Source organism: Chlorocebus sabaeus, chromosome 10, assembly GCF_047675955.1.
Source record: "Chlorocebus sabaeus isolate Y175 chromosome 10, mChlSab1.0.hap1, whole genome shotgun sequence".
NCBI classification, from domain to species: domain Eukaryota; kingdom Metazoa; phylum Chordata; class Mammalia; order Primates; family Cercopithecidae; genus Chlorocebus; species Chlorocebus sabaeus.
In genome coordinates, this window is record NC_132913.1 from 89,726,987 (window position 1) to 89,749,581 (window position 22,595).

At 45.9% G+C, this 22,595-nt stretch overlaps 1 pseudogene; it reads right to left on the bottom strand.

Moving 5' to 3' along the window:
- Positions 1-16,314: 16,314 nt before the first annotated feature.
- Positions 16,315-20,089, bottom strand: LOC103217667 (protein PIMREG pseudogene; annotated as a pseudogene).
- Between the last annotated feature and the right edge of the window lie 2,506 nt (positions 20,090-22,595).

Genomic DNA, 22,595 nt, shown 5'->3' on the forward strand with positions numbered 1-22,595 from the left:
TATGTTTTTCTTTTTTCCTTCCCCTTCTTGTTCCATATACAAGAAGCTATCAGGCTGGCTCACACCTATACTCTCAGGACTTTGGGAGGCCAAGGCGGGCAGAGCGCTTTAGCCCAGGAGTTCAAGACCAGCCTGGCCAGAATGGTGAAACACTGTCCCTACTAAAAATACAAAAAAATTGGCCAGATGCGGTGGCTCACGCCTGTAATCCCAGCACTTTGGGAAGCCAAGGCGGGTGGATCACCTGAGGTCGGGAGTTCAAGACGAGCCTGACCAATGTGGACAAACCCCGTCTCTACTAAAAATACAAAAAATTAGCGGGGCGTGGTGGCACATGCCTGTAATCCCAGCTAATCAGGAGGCTGAGGCAGGAGAATCACTTGAACCCAGGAGATGGAGGTTGCGGTGAACCGAGATCGCACCATTGCACTCCAGCCTGTGCAATAAGAGCAAAACTCTGTCTCAAAAAAAAAAAAAAAAAAATTAGCTGGGTATGATGGCTTACTCCTGTAGTCCCAGCTACTCGGGAGGTTGGGGTGGGATCACTTGAGCTTCAGAAGTCGAGGCTGCAGTGAGCCATGATCGTACCACTGCACTCCAGCCTGGGCAACAGGAGTGAGACCCTGTCTCAAACAAAACAAAACAAACAAAAGCTATTAACAGTTCCCACCTTTGGGTAAAGGGATTAGAGATTTGGGGATCAGAGAATGGGGAGGAAGGTATGAAGATGTTTGTTTTTCATTTCTTTCTGTATTGTTTCATTTTTATTTATTTTTTTCTTTTTGAGACAGGGTCTGGCTCCGTTACCCAGGCTGGAGTGCAGTGGCACGAGCTCACCTCTCCTTCCCAGGCTCAAGTGAGCTCAAGTGAGTCTCCCGCCTCAGACTCCTTGGTAGCTGGGACTATATGCAGGCACCACCACGCATGACTAATTTTTCTATTTTTTGTAGAGATGGTTTCACCATGTTGCCTAGGCTGGTCTAGAACTCCTGAGCTCAAGCAATACACCTGTCTTGGCCTCCCAAAGTGCTGGGCGTGGTGGCACATACCTGTAGTCCCAGCTACTTGGGAGGCTGAGGCAGGAGAATTGCTTGAACCGGGGAGGTGGAGGTTGTGGTGAGCCAAGATTGCGCCACTGTGCTCCAGCGTGAGCACAAGAGCAAAACTCCGTCTCAAAAAAAAAAAGCGCCTGTGTTATTTTCACATGTGTTATTTTCATGCTTTACAAATGTAAAAATGTAAAATAAGTGAAGCTATAGGGAAAAACTACCATAATATATTTTATCTAAAGCTAGGATACCGGTTATTTGTTTTGTTGTTTGTTTTTTTCTCTAAGAAATCATGAGGTATATATACAGTTTTGTGGCTTCACCACTGTAATCCCCAAGGCTTTTCCAGTAAGGAACAAAGTAGAAAGTGTAAAGTATAAATGAACAGATTATTTGAGATTCATCAGTTCCCTGCACATAGCTCTCCCTTAGCCCCAATTACTATTCTTTCTACTTCAGGCTAAGAAATCACCCCATGGTTTTGAAAGTATTAAGGTATCATTTTATAGCAGAAGAACTAGAATCACAGGAGAGTTACAGGGACAGAATTAGAATTCCAGCTTCCACCTGCTTATTCTCTAGTAGAGAAAGGTAATGTTGTGAAATGGTAGACTGGGGACCACAGTGTTGTATTATAATAAGCTTAAGTTAATGCCAGTGATCTGGTTTGATCTTAAATGAACTGTAATGATTTGAAAGAAAGTACAAATCTTAAGATGTTGCTATTCCTTCTCTCCTTGTTCTAGATCGTTTTTCTCTTTTTTATAGTCTTCCTTAGAACTTTCCTCAATCACTTGTCAGTTCTTGGAATTAGGTTTTCTTACTTCTTCCCAAATCACAGATGTTTTCCCACCCTGTAAAATCCAGGGACTGGCTGGCCGGAGTGTTACCGCAATTGTGTTCTTCTGGAGGAAATCCTTTCTTTATCTGCCAGGAATTTCTGGCTCCAAACTGGGGAAAAAAATTTGGTGCACTGCCAGGTAATTGCCTTCTTCCTTTTCCCTTTAGCCGTCTGCAGGCGACTAGCTGGAGCCCAGGGGTAAAACCACAGCCTCCAGGGTTGGGAGGGAGCAACTTTCAGGGATCATGAAGGTTAAGGCCAATCACTTATCCTCCATACAGACAGGACCTCATTTAAACGACAACCTAGCCTTTGTTAGTGCCTTCCAAAAGGAGAACTCATCTAAACTCTGTTGATCACGAATCTCAGTGTTAAAAACCACTATCATAAAATTTTTTCTTTCATCTACACCAGAGGTTGGCAAACTTTTTCCCAAAGGACCAGTTAATATTTTAGTTTTCACTGACTATATGATCTCTGTCGTGACTGCTTAACTCTTCCATTGTGGTGCAAAAGCAGCCACAGAGAATACCAAAACAAACGCATGTGGCTGTCTTCCAATAAAACTTTCTTTATGGACACTGAAAATTGAATTTGATTTTATTTTCCCATGTCATGCAATATTATTGTTTTTTCCCCATCCCTATATAAATGGGAGAACCATTCTTAGTTCATAGGCAGTATAAAAACAGGTAGCAGGCTGTATATAGTTTGTTGGCCCCTGATCTTTTTATTTTATTTTATTTTATTTTGAAACGGAGTCTTGCTGTCTCCCAGGCTGGAGTGCAGTGACGCAGTCTCGGCTCACTGCAAACTCCACCACCCAGGTTCACACCATTCTCCTGCCTCAGCCTCCAGAGTAGCTGGGACTACAGGCGCCCGCCACCATGCCCGGCTAATTTTTTTTTTTTTTTTTTTTTGTATTTCTAGTAGAGACGAGGTTTCACTGTGTTAGCCAGGATGGTCACAATCTCCTGACCTCATGATCCGCCCGCCTCAGCCAACCAAAGTGCTGGGATTACAGGCATGAGCCATCGCACCTGACCTGCCCCTGATCTTAACAACTGGTTTTCCTTTTTTGTTTTTTTGAAACGGAGTCTTGCTCTGTCACCAAGGCTGGAGTGCAGTGGCACGATCTCAGCTCACTGTAACCACGGCTTCCCAGGTTCAAGTAATTATCCTGCCTCATCTTCCCGAGTAGCTGGGACTACAGGTGTGCACCACCACACCTGACCAAATTTTTTTGTATTTTTGGTAGAGATTGGGTTTCGCCATGTTGGCCAGGCTCATCGAGAAATCCTGAACTTAGGTGATCCGCCCACCTCAGCCTCCCAAAATGCTGGGATTACAGGCATGAGCTACCATGCCCAGCCAACAACTGGTTTTCAAACTGTGTTTTGGCAAGCCCTCTGAGGAGAGAGCTTGCTGGGCTAGGGAATCTGTCTTCCAGTACCCTTTTTTTCTGTTTTATATATTGTCCTTTCAAATTTTGTTTCAAGGGTTCTATAACCAAAACTTTAAAAGTCACTAACCTAAGCAGAATCCCTTCTTTTGCAACTTTAGCCCATTTACTTTTGGTCTTCTCTCAGTGCAGGTGGAGAAGAGCTGGTTATTTGACTTTTTTTTTTTTTTTTGAGATGGAGTCATACTCTGTTGCCCAGGCTGGAGTGCAGTGGCATGATCTCGGCTCACTGCAATCTCCACCTCCTGGGTTCAAGCAGTTCTTCTGCCTCAACCTTCTGAGTAGCTGGGATTACAGGCACCCGCCACCACACCCGGCTAACTTTTTGTATTTCTAGTAGAGATGGGGTTTCACCATGTTGGTCAGGCTGGTCTCGAACTCCTGACATCATGATCAGCCTGCCTCGGCCTCCCAAAGTGCTGGGATTACAGGTGTGAGCCACTGCACCCCGGCTATTTAACTCATTTTATAGGCCTCTCAAGGAAGTTATTAAATAATTGAAAGCTCAATCTTAAGCCTTATCCTTTCATATACTTCATAAGTCTGTCATATTTTTCCAATCCTTTAATTTGTATTTATGACCCTTCTCTCCAAAATCATACAAATTTGCACACAGTGAAATAATACTCCAGATGGAAGAGTATTCTATGTATCCCACCATCTTTCCCTTATTATTCAGGGTCACCAGCAGCACCATGGCCAGAGGGAGTGTCCAGATAGTGCTAGAAGAGAGGTAAGAGGCAAGGCCAAGTTTGATGAGAGGATTAAGAGAGTCGCTAAGTGGGAAAAAAAAAAGTCCTGAGGTCAGAATCCAGGAAAATCTCGCTCTGTTGCCCAGGCTGGAGTTCAGTGGTGAGATCTTGGCTCACTGCAACCTCCACCTTCCAGGTTCAAGCGATTCTCCTGCCTCAGCCTCTAAAGTACCTGGGATTACAGGTGCACAGCACCACACCTGGATAATTTTTTTGTATTTTTAGTAGAAACGAGATTTCACTGTGTTGGCCAGTCTGGTCTCGAACTCCTGACCTCAAGTGATCCACCTGCCTCAGCCTCCCGAAGTGCCGGGATTTACAGACGCGAGCCACCTCACGCAGGCTTTTTGGTGTTTTTTTTGTCTGTTTGTTTTTGAGACAGGGTTTCACTCTGTCACCCAGGCTGGAGTGCAGTGGTGTGATCATGGCTTACTGCAACCGTGACTTCTCAGGCTCAATTGATCCTCCCACCTCAGCCTCCCGAGTAGCTGGGACTACAGGCACTTGCCACCATGCCCAGCTAATTTTTTGTATTTTTAGTAGAGACGGGTTTTCACCATGTTGCCAAGGCTGGTCTTGAACTCCTGGGCCCAAGCAATCCACCCACCTTGACCTCCCAAAGTGCTGTGATTTACAGGTGTGAGCCAGCACACCCGGCCTGTATGTTTGTTTTTTGTTTTTGAGGCAGGGGTCTTGTTGTATTGCCCAAGATACAGTGCTGTGTTACTCAGGTTGGTCTCGAACTCCTGGCCTCAAGCAATCCCCCTGCCTCAGTCTCCTAAAGCATTGAGAGTACAGGCTTGAACCACCATGCCCAGACAATACATTTTAGTCAGTCACAGCAAATATTTATATTAAAAGAGAATTAAAATCACCCAAAATTCTACCACTCAGAGACAATTACTATTACAAAATTTGGTAATTTTTAAATTTTATTATTATTATTATTATTATTATTTGAGATGGAGTATCACTCTGTCGCCCAGGCTGGAGTGCAATGGTGCGATCTTGGTTCACTGCAGGCTCTGCCTCCCAGGTTCCAGGGATTCTCCTGCCTCAGCCTCCCGAGTAGCTGGGATTACAGGCATGCACCACCACACTCAGCTAATTTTTGTATTTTTCGTAGAGCCCGGGTTTCACCATGTTGGCCAGGCTGGTCTGGAACTCCTGACCTCAGGTGATCCACCCACCTTGGCCCCCCAAAGTGCTGAGATTACAGGAATGAGCCACCATGCCCGGCCCATATATAAAACATTTGTATACACAGTATTGTCACTTTTATGTCCCATGGACAACTCAAACACACTATGTGCCCCCCAAAAAATAAAATTCTCCATCTTCCCTAAACCTGTTTCACTGTCACCTACTGTTCACTTCCAAACCTAGGAGTTCATGACCCTCCATCTCCTTCACCATCCCACGGATCACCAACTCTCCTTGTTAGCTCTTCTCTTCCAGAAGTCATCCAGTAACACTCTGACCCATTCTTTCTAAGACTGAAGTCTAGCACTTAAGAAAATATAAAATAGGCTGTGTGCAGTGGCTCATGCCTATAATCCCAGTACTTTGGGGGGCCAAGGTGGGAGGATTGCTTGAGCCCAGGAGTTAAAGACCAGCCTGAACAACATAGCGAGACTCCATGTCTATAAAAAATTAAAAAATCAGCAGAGCATGGTGGTGTGTGCCTGTGTACCCAGCTACCTAGGAGGCTGAGGCAGGAGGATCAATTGAGCCCAGGGGGCTGAGGCTGCAGAGAGCCATGATTGTGCCACTGCACTCCAACCTGGGCAACAGATCGAGACCCTGTCTCAAAAAAAAAAAAAAAAAGAAAATATGAAATATGTTTATTTCAAGAGTCTACATTTGCATAACTAAAAACTGGGCTCCCCAGTGCAGGGTGCCCAGTGCCTCTGTCAGCTAATATTGTACTACTCGCTGGAAAATGAAAGTTGCCATTTTCAGGGAAATCAATAAAAACGGATGTGAAGTCATGTTTAGTCATTTTGAAGTCAGGTGTCTATGTTCGAGAGTTGAATTCTAGAGGCCTCCAGAAATAAAAGGGGTACAGACTAGCTCCGAAATGAGTTGGTTGCAGAGGTGTCCAAATATAATAATGGTGAATATACCTTGTAATTTAGAATCTAAGGAAGGGTTATTTGGAAGTGGGTAATTAGTCTCAACTAACATTGGTGCCACTTCTTACAGCCTGAGGAAACTGTGGAGGGAGAAGGTACCCAGATGACAGATCCACTTTCACTCTGCTATACGAATAATAACAGGTAACATTTATTGAGCACTAGGTGTGTACTAGGCATAGTGCTAACAGCGCTCTTTCTTTCTTTTCTTCACACCACCACTGTAAATTGAGGCACGTGCAAAACAAGAGGACAGAGAGGCTTAGCAAGGTTAGCTACTTTGTCTAAGGTCACATAGCTAGAAAGTGCAAGAGCTTGGCCGGGCGCGGTGGCTCAAGCCTGTAATCCCAGCACTTTGGGAGGCCGAGACGGGTGGATCACGAGGTCAGGAGATCGAGACCATCCTGGCTAACAAGGTGAAACCCGGTCTCTACTAAAAAATACAAAAAAAAACTAGCCGGGCGTGGTGGCGGCGCCTGTAGTCCCAGCTACTCGGGAGGCTGAGGCAGGAGAATGGCGTAAACCCGGGAGGCGGAGCTTGCAGTGAGCTGAGATCTGGCCACTGCACTCCAGCCTGGGCGACAGAGCCAGACTCCGTCTCAAAAAAAAAAAAAAAAAAAAAAAAAAGAAAGTGCAAGAGCTGGGATTGGAACCACAACCATGCAACTTCAGAGTCCTAGTTCTCAAGGCATTCAGGCTTTGCGGCCTATAACCACGATTCCACAGTAAGAACCAGGGTCAGAGAGAAGAGGAGGTGACCCAAGAGGATGATCCATCATAGTCTTGTGGAAGGTAGGGGCCTGGGAATAAACCCACTCCAAAGGGAGTAAAACTCCTAGTCCAAACTGTGCCCCCAAAGCTTCTGCGTTTGAATGAAGGCCTGAAACAGACATCTACAATAGGATGAGCCAGTTTGGACTGTTGAAGAGGCTCTGAGTAGGGAGTTAGCTACCCTGAAGAATAAGGCCAGAAATTTGCCAATTACCCAATTTCCAAGTGTCCACTACAGTCAGGGCAAGTTCTTCACCTGCTGCTCATCTCCTAATTTAGCCATCCATATGCACAGTTAACAGAACCTTTGGATTCCAAAAAAAACACTGTTATTATATAGTATTCACTTCAGCAACCTATTACCCTTGCAAGTTTCCAAATGACTGAAGATTAGTTATACACTCACTTAGCAGTTATTTACTGATCTGTCTCCCAGACACTGTGTCAGATGCTGGAGATGCAGTGGTGAATGGGAAAACCAGAGTCCTTGTTTTCATGGCATAAAGGGGAGAAAGCAGATGGTATTTGAGTAATTTACAAAGTGTAAGGAATGACATGGTGGGAAAGTACATGAGTCTACACAAATACATAGCAAAGAGACTTTCCAACTCAGAGGTCAGGGAATGTCTCCTTGAGGAAATTACTTTTAAGTTTAGACTTGAAGAAAATAGGCCTTTGCCTATTGATAGGGTAGGTAATATTAATCGAAGGTGAAGAATCAGCTGGGCACGGTGGCTCATGCCTGTAATCTCAGCACTTTGGGAGGCCAGGGCACACAGATGGTGTGGGCTCAGGAGTTTGAGACCAGCCTGGGCAACACAGTGAAACACCCATTGCTACAAAAGAATTTTTAAGAAATTAGCTGGGCAGGGTGGTGTGTACCTGTGGTCTCAGCTACTCAGGAGACTGAAGTGGGAGGATCCCTTAAACCCAGGAGGTCAAGGCTACAGTAAGCCAAGATCATGCCACTGCACTCCTGCCTGGGTAACAGAATGAGATCCTGTCTCGACCAAAAAAAAAAAGAAAGAAAAGAAAAAGGGTGAGCAATCTAGATGGAAGGAAAGTAGCCTTGGAGGTAGAGAAACCGCCAGAGGAGAAGAGTGAGATCAGCAGTTGGAAAGGAAAATGGGATTCAGGGAGAGGTTTTTTTGTTTTGTTTGTTTGTTTGTTTTGCTTTGAGTTGGGGTCTTGCTCTGTCACCCAGACAGGAGAACAGTGGTGCTATCATAGCTCACTACAGCCTCGAACTCCTGGCTCAAGGGATCCTCCTGCCTCAGCCTCCCATGTAGCTGGGACCATAGGTGCCCCCTAGACAAAGGTTTTTGTCGATGGTTTTGTTTTACAAAATGGGAGAGGTTTGAGCATGCTCATGTCTAATGGGAAGGAGCCAGTTGAGAAGGTGAGACTGAGACAGTCTTATCCATAGTAGAATCTTATGCATAGTGTGAGGTCCCTAAGAAGATATGAGAGAAGCCAATCTAGGGCTCAGGAGCAACATTTAGATTTAGGAAGGAGAAGGAAACTCTTTTATAACACACCTGAAGAAAATGAGGGTTAAAGATTTGGACGGTTTTGCCATTTGTTAGTGGGAGTTGGATTCTGTCTTTTCCGGAAAGGAGTGAGATCATCTGCTGAAAGTAAGGGGGTATGTAAGGCATTGGGGACTTGAGGAGGCTTGGAAATAGCCACTGTGAAGGGTTGTGTCTGTGAATTTAGGGGGGCACTGGTCTGCCCAGGTGTGGGTTTTTATCCAGCAGCATTCAACAGCCCAAGCATGAGCAGCTAGAAAGCTAAAATTTGGAGTCATGCAGGCCCAGGGCTTGCCAGGCAGATGCAATGAAGACAAAGGGGCAAAGGAGTACAGGACATCGGCAAGAGAGTGGGTGAAGTCAGGGGCCATGGAATATAAGTTTATGCAGAGGGGGAAAAGACAAGAGAGGGCCAAAGAGAGAGAACACAGATGGGTCCATGGACTAGAGAGCAGAGAACTAGGGAAGTGGGGATAACTGAGCAGCTCTACTCTAAACATACACTGAATCTGATCACCTTCTACCATCTTCGCTGCTACCAACCTGTTATAAACTATGATCATCTGTCTCCTGGACCACTGAAATGGCTTCTTCCTTCTTGATCCCTCTGCTTCAATTCTTATTACCCTGCAATCCATTTCTCATTTACATTAAAATTATCTTTTTTGTTTTTTCTTTTGAGATGGAGTCTTGCTCTGTCGCCCAGGCTGAAGTGCAGTGGTGCAATCTCGGCTCACTGCAACCTCTGCCTCCCAGGGTCAAGAGATTCTCCTGCCTCAGTCTCCCAAGTAGCTGGGGCTACAGGCGCTCACTACCACACCTGGCTAATTTTTGTATTTTTAGTAGAGACGAGCGGTGGGTTCGCCATGTTGGCCAGGCTGGTCTCAAACTTCTGACCTCAGGTGATCCACCCGCCTCAGCCTCCCAAAGTGCTGGGATTACAGGCGTAAGCCACTGCCCAGCTTCAAATTATCTTTTTATGTATAAGTCTCTGGTGCCAGCCAACATCATGTGCCTCCTCATGATCCACTGAAGAAAACACAACATCAGTTTTGTGGTTTTCCTGACAAAAATGCATATCTGATTAGAATCACGAGGAAACATCAGACAAACCAAAGTGGAAGACCATTCTACAGAATGACTGCACTCTAAAAATGTCAAGGTTGCCGGACGCGGTGACTCATGCCTGTAATCCCAGCACTTCAGGAGGCCAAGGTGAGTGGATCACCTGAGGTTGGGAGTTCAGGACCAGCCTGACCAACAAGGAGAAACCCCATCTCCACTAAAAATACAAAATTAGCTGGGCGTGGTGGTGTAGGCCTGTAATCCCAGCTACTCGGGAGGCCGAGACAGGAAAATTGCTTAAACCCGGGAGGTGGAGGTTGCGGTGAGCCGAGATTGTGCCATTGCACTCCAGCCTGGGCAACAAGAGCGAAATTCCATCTCAAAAAAAAAAAAAAAAATTGTCAAGGTTGGCTGGGGGTGGTGGCTCACCTCTGGAATTCAAGCACTTTAGGAGGCTCAGGTGGGAAGATCACTTGAGGCCAGGAGTTTGAGAGCAGCCTGAGCAAGACAGTGAGACCTAATCTCTACAGAAAAATTTAAACATCAGCAAGGTGTGGTAGCACATGCCTGTGATTCCAGCTACTCAGGAGGCTGAGGCAGGAGGATCAATTGAGCCCAAGAGGTTGAGGTTGCAGTGAGCCATGATCATCCCACTGCACTCTAGCCTGGGCAATGGAGAGAGACCCTGTCTCAAAAAGGGGTGGGGGGAAATGTCAAAGTTGGGAAGACAAAGAAAGACAGAGGAACTGGTCTAGATTAAAGGTGACTAAAGAGATAATAATGAAATACAGTGGCCTGGCACGGTGGCTCACGCCTGTAATCCCAGCACTTTGGGAGGCCAAGGAGGGCGGATCATGAGGTCAGGAGATCGAGACCATCCTGGCCAACATGATGAAACCCCGATTTTGTAAAAATACAAAAATTAACCTGGCATGCACCTGTAGTCCCAGCTACTCGGGAGCCTGAAGCAGGAGAATCGCTCGAACCTGGGAGGCGGAGGTTGCAGTGAGCCAAGATTGTGACACTGCACTCCAGCCTGGGCGACAGAGCGAGACTCCGTCTCGAAAGAAAAAAAAAAGAAAGAATACAGTGCTTTGTCCTGAAGTGGATCTGGACTAGGACACAAGTAGCTCTAAGGAACATTACTAGGATAATTAAAATGTGAACATGACCTGCAGATAAGATTAATAGTACTGCTGTTCCCATGTTAAATTTTCCAATTTTGACAATTAAAGTGACCTAAGAGAATGTCCTTGTTTTTAGGACATACATGAAGTGTATTTAGGAGTGAAAGGACATGATCATCTGCAATTTACTCTTAAATGATTGAGAAAAAACTGTGTGTACATAAAATGAGTGTGGTGTGTGTGCATGTGAGAAGGAGAGAATTATGAAAGGAATGAGGGTAAAACGTAAACAGTTGGTGAATTTGAGTAAAGAGTATATGGGAAAAGTTACCCCTCCAAAAAAAAGTAATCAATCATGTTAGTTCCCTGGTTGCAACCCATCAATGTCTTCCCGTGACACTAAAATGAAAACTCCTCATTAGGGCCTACACCATCCCTGAAATATGCAGCCTGCTTGTTTATTTCTTTGGCCTCATCTCCTTTCATTCTGTTCTTTGATCACAGCCTTCCAGCCACACAGATTTTGTTTCTGATTCTGGAGCACTTAAGCTCATTCTTGCCTCCAGGCCTTAGGACTTCTGTCTCCCTCTGTCTGAAATACTCTTCCTCCAATTCACAGGGTTCATTCCTTATCATTCAGGTTGAAGTACTTGTATTACTTCCTCAAAGGAGCCCTCCCCAGCTACCGTTCTAACGTTGCCCCATCTCTCTCCCCAAAAGTTTTCAGCATACCAATTATTTACCTATGTCTGCTTCCTCCAGTAGACTGTAAACCTCCAAAAGCAGGATCTGTGTGGTCTTATAAATCACTCTCAATCAAGAGCAGGACCTGTTTCCTCTTCTGTATCACCCTATCTCCTGCACCTCATTCAGTATAAGAGGACATGCTCAGGGCTGAGCGCAGTGGCTCATGCCTGTAATCCCAGCACTTTGGGAGGCCAACGCAGTAGGATTTCCCCAAGGTCAGGAGTTGAAGACCAGTCTGGCCAACATGGTAAAACCCCGTTTCTACTAAAAAATACAAAACTAGCCTGGCGTGATGGCAGGCACCTGTAGTCCCAGCTACTCTGGAGGCTGAGGCATGAGAATCGCTTGAACCCAGGGGGCAGAGGTTGCAGCAGTGAGCTAAGATTGCACCACCGCACTCCAGCCTGGGCAACAAGTGAAACTATCTCAAAAAAAAAAAAAAAAAAAGACATGCTCAATAAATCATTTCTGAAGTCATAAACAAACAAGGAAGGAGACTGTGAACAGAGTATATTAGTGAAGGAAGTGGACCAGTGCTGATGAGCTTCATGTGTTAAGAGTGGGTGATTCGAGGGTCCGGCGCGGTGGCTCATGCCTGTAATCCCAACACTTTGGGAGGCGGAGGCAGGCAGATCACCTGAGGTCAGGAGTTCGAGACTGGCCTGGCCAACATGTTGAAACCCCATCTCTACTAAAAATACAAAAATTAACTGGGCATGGTGGTGTGTGCCTGTAATCCCTGTAATACTCATGAGGTTGAGGTGGGAGAATTGCTTGAACTTGGGAGGCAGAGGTTGCAGTGAGCAGAGATCAAAGCCACTGAACTCCAGCCTAGGCAACAGAGTCAGACTCCGTCTCAAAAAAAAAAAAAAGAGTGGGTAAGTCCCTGATGCGTAGTGGAGGCAGCTCCTTAAATGGTGAATGGGCGGGGCACGGTGGCTCACACCTGTAATCCCAGCACTTTGGGAGGCTGAAGCAGGTGGATCACCAGGCCAGGAGTTCGAGACTGGCCTGGTTAACATGGTAAAACCCTGTCTCTACTGAAAATACAAAAATTAGCCTGGCATGGTGGCGGGTGCCTGTAATCCTAGCTACTCGGGAGGCTGAGGCAGGAGAATCTCTGGAACACAGGAGGTGGAGGTTGCAGTGAGCTGAGATTGCGCTATTGCACTCCAGCCTGGGCAACAAGAGTGAAACTCCATCCCCCCAAAAAAATAAAAATAAAATGGTGAATGAAGAAAGTAAACGTCTATGAAGTATGGAACAATGATGGTGCATTAGAGAAAAAGAGTTTCTCCTGCCCCCTTATGTCCCTCCCTTCCTTTTTTTTTTTTTTTTTTTTTTTTGAGACGGAGTCTTGCTCTGTAGCCCGGGCTGGACTGCAGTGGCCGGATCTCAGCTCACTGCAAGCTCCGCCTCCCGGGTTTACGCCATTCTCCTGCCTCAGCCTCCAGAGTAGCTGGGACTACAGGCGCCCGCCACCTCGCCCGGCTAGTTTTTTGTATTTTTAGTAGAGACGGGGTTTCACCGTGTTAGCCAGGATGGTCTCGATCTCCTGACCTCGTGATCCGCCCGTCTCGGCCTCCCAAAGTGCTGGGATTACAGGCTTGAGCCACCGCGCCCGGCCCCCTCCCTTCTTTGGAAGCTGGAAAAGAAGCTGCCAGGGATGAACGCCTTTGCTTCTCCTCATCCTTGGAAACCATTAAAACTGCATCTGAATCTTTGCTGCACTCCTAGAGTATGGACTGGAAAATAGCCCAGAGGTGTCAAAATCCTGACTTTGATTCACAAGCATGCTTGAAAGAAAAGAGAAAGGAAGGAAGGAAGGAAAAGAGAAATTGTAGCTATGACCTAACCATAGCCAAAAAAATCTCTTTGACTTCCAGTGGTTTGGTGTTAATGGAAGCCTTTTATCTTCAGCACTTTGTGCTCGTGCTGCCAAGCGGAGGAAGGGAAAGTGCAGAAAGCTCTGTCTGCATAATCATGTGCTAGCTGGCCCTCCCCAAATCCAGAGCCACATGAAGGCTCACCCTCCTGGCTCTGGGAGCCCTAGGCTAGCTTGAGAAATCAGTGGGAAAATGTTCCTTCAGATGTCAAATCCACCTTCTCTCAGAAAAGGACAGATAAATAAAGCCGTAGGCAAGGACAGGCAGGCCCTTAGGTTGCTTATGCGAGCATTCTAAAAATCTCTTTATCAATGCTTAGCCTAGATTTCATAGACCAAATGCTAATATGTTTTGCCCTAAAACACAGTTTATAAAATTAAGAGATCCTTTTCCAGGGGACCTCAGCCTCATGGCCTCTGTATCTCTTGTTAGGACCACTTTCAAGGAGGAATAATTTACTCAAAAGTGCATTTTAGGCTGGGCATGATGGCTCATGCCTGTAATCCCAGCACTTTGGGAGGCTGAGGCAGGCAGATCACCTAAGGTCAGGAGTTCGAGACCAGCCTGACCAACATGGAGAAACCCCATCTCTATTAAAAAAAAAAAAAAAAAACTAGGCCGGGCACGGTGGCTCACGCCTGTAATACCAGCACTTTGGGAGGACGAGGCAGGCAGATCACAAGGTCAGGAGATGGAGACCATCCTGGCTAACATGGTGAAGCTCCGTCTCTACTAAAAATACAAAAATTAGCCAGGTGTGGTGGCGTGTGCCTGTAGTCCCAGCTACTCGGGAGGCTGAGGCAGGAGAATGGCATAAACCCGGGAGGCAGAGCTTGCAGTGAGCCGAGATCGCGCCACGGCACTCCAGCCTGGGTGACACAGCGAGACTCCGTCTCAAAAAAAATAAATGAAAAATAAAAATAAATAAATAAATAAATAAATAAATTAGCTGGATGTGGTGGTGGATGTCTACAGTCCCAGCTACTCAGGAGGCTGAGGCAGGACAATCACTTGAACCCAGGAGGCGGAGGTTGCACTGAGCTGAGATCATGCCACTGCACACTAGTCTGGGCGACAGAGTGAGACGATCTCAAAAAAAAAAAAAAAAAATGCATTTTATCCTGTGGTTCCCTCCAAATAATTACCTTTTCTCCCATTTTCTATAAGAATTATTTAAATAACCTTTTTATTTTGGAATACTAGATTTACAGAAACAATGCAAAGATAGTACAGAAAGTTCCATATACCCCTTGTTCATTTTCTCTTGTTAACATATTACTATGGTACATTTGATTCCATTTAAGAACTGACATTGTTTTGTTACTATTAACTAAACTTGGCACTTTGCTCAGATAGTTTTTCCCTAATGACCCTTTTTCTGTTCCAGATTCCATCCAGGATACCACATTACATTTACTCATCATGTCTGGTCAGATACTGTGTAAAATGTCCCTCAAATTTGGTTTGTCTGGTGTTTTCCTCACATGTAGATTGGGATTATGGGTTTTCAGAAAGAATACCTGAGAGCTGAAGCGCCCTTTTCATCGTGTCAGGGCAGATGACATACACATGGCATCAATGGTAAAGTTAACCTTCACTGCTTAGTTAAGGCAGAGTTTACCAGCTTTCTGCATTGTGAAGTTCCTGTTTCTCCCTTTCTGTAATCTATTCTTTGGAAGCAACTCTCACTAAGTCTAGCCTACCCTCAAAAAGGTAGAAAGGGAACTGGGAGGGAATTAAGCTCATTTCCTGGAAAAGGGAGTATTTACAGATGTTATTACTATTATTATTTTAAAATTCAGACAAGGTCTCGTTCTGTCACCCAGGCTGGAGTGCAGTGGCCCGATCTCAGCTCACTGCAACCTCCACCTCCCGGGCTCAAACAGTCCTCCTGCCTCAGCCTTCCAAGTAGCTGGGACTGCAGGCATGCATCACCCTGGCTATTTTTTTGTTTTAAGTAGAGAAGGGGTTTCACCATGTTGGCCAGGCTGATCTCCAACTCCTGAGCTCAAGCGATCCTCCTACCTCAGCCTTCCAAAGTGCCAGGATTACAGGCATGAGCCACCGTGCTCAGCGGGAGTATCTACATTTTTTTTTTTTTTTTTGAAACGGAGTCTCGCTCTGTTACCTAGGCTGGAATGCAGTGGTGCAATCGTGGCTCACTGCAACCTCCACCTCCCAGGTTCAAGTGATTCTTCTCTCTCAGCCTCCCGAGTAGCTGGGACTACAGGCATGCACCACCAGGCCTGGCTAATTTTTGTATTTTAGTAGAGATGGGGTTTCCCCATGTTAACCAGACTGGTCTCGAACTCCTGACCTCAGGTGATCTGCCCACCTTGGCCTCCCAAAGTGCTGGGATTACAGGCATGAACCACTGTGCCCAGCCAGACCTACATATATTAAATGGGATTATTCTGTCTGAAAAATTAGTTTCTTCTTCTCAACTAATTTTTATTCATTAATGGCCGGGTGCAGTGGCTCACACCTGTAATGCCAGCACTTTGGGAGGCCGAGGCAGGTGGATGGCTTTGAACTCAGGAGTTTGAGACCAGCCTGGGCAACAAAGTGAGACCCCTGCCACTATTTTAAAAAGTACAAAAATTAGCCAGGCATTGGTGGCTTGCATCTGTAGTCCCAGCTACACAGGAGGCTGGAGAATCCCTTGAGCCCAGGAGGCTGAGGTTGCAGTGAGCTGAGATTGTGCCACCTGGGTGACAGAGTAAGACCCTGTCTCAAAAAATAAAATAAAATAGAATAATAATTTTTATTCATTGATGTATTTACATCAACCTGAACTCATATTTACAGTAGGACCATGCTATCCATGGATGGGTTCTGTACCATAGATTCAACCAACCATGAATCAAAAAAACATTAAAAAAAAAAAAAAAACAGAAAATGAAAAATAACAATGTGACATTTAAAACTAATATGCATTTTTGCCGGGCGCGGTAGCTCACACCGGTAATCCCAGTACTTTGGAAGGTCAAGGCGGGCGGATCACCTGAGGTTGGGAGTTCAAGACAAGCCTGACCAACATGGAGAAACCCCGTCTCTACTAAAAATAAAAAATTAGCTGGGCATGGTGGCGCATGCCTGTAATCCAAGCTATGTGAGGCTGAGGCAGGAGAATTGCTTGAACCTGGGAGGCGGAGGGTCCACTGCACCAAGATTGTGCCATTGCACTCCAGCCTGGGCAACAAGAGTGAAACTCCATCTCAAAAATAAATAAATAAATAAATAAAAACGAATATGCATTTTTACAACAACACAGTATAAATACTATTTACATAGCATTCACATTGTATTCGGTATTATAATTAATATATAGATGATTTAAGATATACAGGAGCATGTGCATAGGTTATATGCAAATACTACACTATTTCATTTCAAGGACTTTAGCATCCTTAGATTTGGTATTCCTGGGGGTCCTGGAACCAATCCCCAATGAATACCAAGGGACAACTATACTCATTTTATACTTTGGGTTATAATCCAATACTGTGTTGTTTATTTTGTTATTCATATTGTTCCAATTTTGACCATCAGGAGCTCTTCCAAGTTGGTCCTTTGACATGCACATCTCTTTGACATGCACACCTTATTATAAAATATTAAAAACATAGAAATGAAAGATAATCACTTATCTTTGGAGGCACTTTATTTTTAATGTTACATACATGAGGATGCACTCAGTGTCTCATGCTTGTAATCCCAGCACTTTGGGTAATCCCAGCACCCGGTTAATTTTGTATTTTTAGTAGAGATGGGATTTCTCCATGTTGGTCAGGCTGGTCTCGAACTCCCGACCTCAGGTGACCTATCCACCTTGACCTCCCAAACTGCTGGGATTATAGGCATGAGCCACCGCGCCCGGCCATATATATATACACACACACACACACACACATATATATACATATATACACACACACACATGCACACATACATATATATGCATATACACACACACATATATGTATATATAGAGATATATATATATTTTTTGGATGGATTCTTGCTCTGTCACCCAGGCTAGAGTGCAGTGGCTCCATCTCCACTCACTGCAACCTCTGCCTCCCAGATTGCAGCAATTCTCTGCCTCAGCCTCCCAAGTAGTTAGGATTACAGGCACCCGCCACCACGCCTCGCTAATTTTTGTATTTTTAGTAGAGATGGGGTTTCACCATGTTGGCCAGGCTGATCTCGAACTCCTGACCTCATGATCCACCCGCCTTGGCCTCCCAAAGTGCTGGGATTGCAGGCGTGAGCCACTGCGCCCGGCCCACTTACCAATATATTGTTAGATCTTTCCCATGTCACTATATACATTTTTTTTCAAATGCAAACAGTCTTTATTATGAGAAAGCAGTGTTATCTAGAAAAGTCACACACCAGTTTCTTTCTAATACAATGACAAAGCAGGTTTCTTAAATAATTTACAGAGAGCAGAAATTGCTCTTGAATAGGGCTACCCCTCCCAGCACACCCACAGTGCTCTGCATTGAACATATACAGAGGTACCAGTGAATCCACGGTCTTAAGCCCGGAAATATCTCCTATGCCTTCCTCCGAGTCCCTGGTAGGGAAAGTAGGGATGAGAGTGGGACCCCCAAGAGCCTTGGCACTGGAAACACAGCGGGTGAGTGACTCTGCAGGTGACTCCCCCAAAACCAGGCACCTGGGTGCACAGCTAAGAGCTCTGTAACATCTGATGCTAGCACTTCACTAGTTATAGATGAGTCAAATACAAGGCTCAAGGTCAAGTGTACGATGAGTTGTACGATGAGTTTCTAAGCTCAAGAGTCCCCTGAGAAATTCTCCCCATCTCTGCAAGGTCTTCCCAAGACACGCTAAGGCTGTGGCAGGCAGTCACTGATGTATCCAGATGTGGCCGGAGCAGGGGGGGCTCTGGACCCCTTGTTAGTCAGGTCCTTGTTAGCAGTGGCCCAGGGGTACTGACAACTCCTGGGGGCTTCCTCCAGGAAGCTCATGGGGAAGCACAGACACCTTGGGTATGAAGCCCTGGCGATCAGACAGGGCTTGTTTCCTGCAGGCCACTTCCTCAGCTATGAATGAGAGAGAGGATGTCAGCACCACTCTCTTCCGCCATAATGGCTTCATCTAGCTTTTGGGACAGCTTCTAGAAATGCTGAATTCCTGCCCCCATAGGCTCTAGGTCACTGTCAGACTGGCTGGGAGAGCAGAGGGGCTATGCTGAGGAGTAGGGGCTCCAGAAGGCAGCCTCCCACGTCCACCGCCGTAATGGGTAGGCATGGGAGCCTATCTGGGCAGAGAGGTCATGATGCTCCTTTTCCCAGAGGTCTGTGGCTCGTGGGCAGGGGCGTCTCCAGACAGCCGGGTGCTCTTCTGGCTCAGGCTGTGAGTTGGGGATCCACTGCCCTTCTGTGCCCCTCTCTTCCTCCTCCTGGGCTTCACTTGGATCTCCACCAGCCATTTGGTGCCACTTTGGCAGGACTCCTGGATTCTCTGGGACATGGCACCCAAGGCACTCTTAGCTGAGTGAGCTATAGCCTGGAAGCCCTGCTACCCTGGCTCTGGGGTTTCCAGGCATTTCCAGGAAAGGCCTGCACAGAAGTTGAGGTTGATGGCTCTCGGGTCAGCCTCCTTTGGAACTGTCTGCACAGACACCCCAGGGCCCACGTGGAGTTATCCTGATGGCTGGCTGGCCACAGGCTGCAGCTCCTTGCTGTCCTCCAGCTGCTCCTGGTGCTGGAGAGATCTCCAGTGCATAGAGGTCCCCATTCTCTGCCACCGAGAAGCCATCTGCCTGGCCAAGAGTGTTCTCTGCCCACTAGACCCCAACACGACCAATGCCAGTCACAACCCAAGCACAGCTGCTCCTCAACCACTGCCCACTATATACATTTAATGGATATTTAACTCCCTTTCTACTGTTTTTTTGTGATTATAAACATCCTTGTATATATTTAAATCATTACTTTGTGCCATAGCAACTAAACCAAGCTTGTTTCCAGACTGCAAATTCCAGCTTCCTAAGTCTTTACTGAAATAATTCAGCATGATTTTTAAATGCACTTACAGTGCCGACCTTATAGCCTGCATCATGGTAAAAACCAAAGCAGCTGAAGAATGATTCCTGCTTATGATGTAAAAATGGAGGCAGAAGACATAAATCTAAGGCAATATATAATTTAATATGACAAAATTATGATATAGAGGGTATGTAATTGCTGAAGGAATTCCAAAGAAAGAAAAATAAATTCTGACTTAGCTAATGTTGGTGTCACATGATCAGTTTATATGTGGCACAGACTGTTGGTGCTCACCAGTGATTGTATTCTTTTCTTCTTCCTGGCCTACAACCAGAGTCCCTCTTCCAGCCTCCAGTGCAGTTAGGTGGGACCATGTGACTGTGCTGGCCTGTGGAATGTGAGCAAGAGTGGTGGGCACCACTTCTAGGTCCATAAAAACCTCTCAAGCACAATCTTCACTCTTTGGCCATCCCTTCTCTTGCTGAATGGAGATGACAAAGAAAGGGACAAAGAAAAGGGTGGAACCACAAGATGGAAAAAGCCTTTGTCCTTGAGTAATCATATGGAGCAAGACCCCTTCCCTTATGCTACCTCCTTCTCCCACCATCCCCTCTCTCTCCCTTCTTACTTCTTTCCCTCTCTCTTCCTTCCACTCCCCATACCCTTCCAGCAACCCACATTGGACTGTGAACAAGAGAAATAAACTTTTATTATGTTAAACTACTGGAATCGCAGGGTTTATTTATTACAGAAGCTGGAATTATTTAACCTATCTAACATACAATGGAATCGACCTATGGGGGGTTTATTTACCTGAAATGTCCTTCTTCTTGAGAACATTTCCCCTTCTTCAAAAATGGAAGTGGGTCTGTATAATGAAGAATTACCTTAACCCTGGCCAGGAGCAATATGACTCATGCCTATAATCCCAGCACTCTGGGAGACCAAGGCAGGTGGATCACTTGAGGTCAGGAGTTCGAGACCAGCTTGGCAAACATGGAGAACCCCGTCTTTACTAAAAATACAAACAAATTTGCTGGGTGTGGTGGTGCACCCCTGTAATCCCAGCTACTTGGGAGGCTGAGGCAGGAGAATCATTTGAATCAAGGAGGCAGAGGTTGCAGCGACCCAAGATCACACCACCGCACTCCAGCCTGGGCGACAGAGCGAGACTCTAGCACAAAACCACCCAAAGAGAGGCCTGGCCTTTGCCCTCGGCTAGAGGAGAGATGACCTCCAGGCCCCAGAAATGTCCTTTGTGATAGGAGTGTCTGTTTGCTTGGCGTTCTGGCTAGTGGGCAGTCTAACAATGGGATTTAGGCTCTGGGTCATGCTGTTTCAGTTCTAACCTCTGGAGGAACTGGAGGCTAAAGGTACTAACATGACTCTGGGAGAGGAGTATACTCAAGGGCAGCCACAAAAGCAGTGTGTGATCGAGCCCCAGTAAAAACTCTGCAGACCTCAGACTCAGGCTCCAGTGAACTTCCTTGGTTGGTAATGCATGTGTGTATTGTCACACATCGTGACCAGGAGGAGATAACGCTGTCCATGACTCCACAGGCAGAAGATGACCAAAGTACTACACGTGAACCTCTCCTGGACTCTGCGCTATGTGTCTCTTCCTTTGGCTGATTTTAATTTCCATCGTTTCTCTATAATAAACAGTAACTGGGAGTATAACAGTTTTCAATGACTTCTGTGAGTCTTTCTAGAGAATTGTCAAACCTGGGGTGTTTTGAGGAAACCCCTGAACTTGCAGCTGGTGTCAGAAGTAGGGGTAATCTTGTAGGGACTGTTCCCTCCAACCTCACAGTTTGGCTAACCCTGAGTACAGCCCTATAGTTAAATTTACATTATGTGAACTGTCTGCCTTGGCTGTGGCTAACTGGACTAGATAATGGGTAAACACTCGACTCAAGACAAATCAATAGGCCGGGCGCGGTGGCTCACGCCTGTAATCCCAGCACTTTGGGAGGCTGAGGCAGGCGGATCACGAGGTCAGGAGATTGAGACTATCCTGGCTAACACAGTGAAACCCCGTCTCTACTAAAAATACAAAAACAAAAAAAAATTAGCTGGGCATAGTGGCCGGTGTCTGTAGTCCCAGCTACTTGGGAGGCTGAGGCAGGAGAATGGTGTGAACCCGGGAGGCAGAGCTTGCAGTGAGCCGAAATCACACCACTGCACTCCAGCCTGGGCAACAGAGCGAGACTCTGTCTCAAAAAAAAAAAAAAAGACGAACCAATAAGTATCTTCTGGACATTTGGACTAATGGATCTAATATGTTTCTATTAAGTGCTTGAACCAAAATGTCATGAAACTTAAAATATATCTGTGGCCCTTTCTCACTAAGAGCATAGAGAGGGCTGGGCACAGTTGCTCATGTCTGTAATCCCTGCACTGGGAGGCCAAGGCAGGCAGATCACCTGAGGTCAGGAGTTCAAGAGCAGCCTGGCCAACATGGTGAAATGCCATCTCTACTAAAAATACAAAAAATTAGCTAGGCATGGTGGCATACGCCTGTAATCCCAACTACTCGGGAGGCTGAGGCCGGAGAATTGCTTGAACGCAGGAGGCAGAGGTTGCAGTGAGCAGGGATTGCGCCATTGCACTCCAACCTGGGCAACAAGAGTGAAACTCTATCTCTAAAACAAAAATAAATAAAGGAGCACAGAGAGGCAGAGGAAGCTACAAAAATAGAAGGAAAGTGAACAAACGGGAGACCACATGGTTCCAGAGAGACACAGAGATGGCATGGACTAAGTGGCTGTCATGATTCTTGATACCTTTCTAGTTTCTGGTTCCAGTTCCTTCTGAGCCCTGACTACTTCCTATCCCTGTATCTTTATAATAAATTACCTCCTAGGAATGTCTCTCCTGCTTGCAGTGAAAAAAGCCAGCTGGGCACTATGGGTCAAGACCAGCCTAGGCAACAGAGTGAGACCTTGACTCTACAAAAAATTTAAAAATTAGGCAAGCGTGGTGGTACGCACCTGTAGTCTCATCTACTGAGGAGGCTGAGGTGGGAGTATCGATTGGAGCCCAGCAGATGGAGGTGGTAGTGAGCTATGAACGCAGCACTGCACTCCAGCCTGGGCAAGAGTGAGATCCTGTCTCAAAAAAAAAAACAAAAAATGAAAGAAAATAGCCTGAATTAAGATTATATATAAATTTTTTGAGACAGAGTCTCACTCTATTGCCTAGGCTGGAG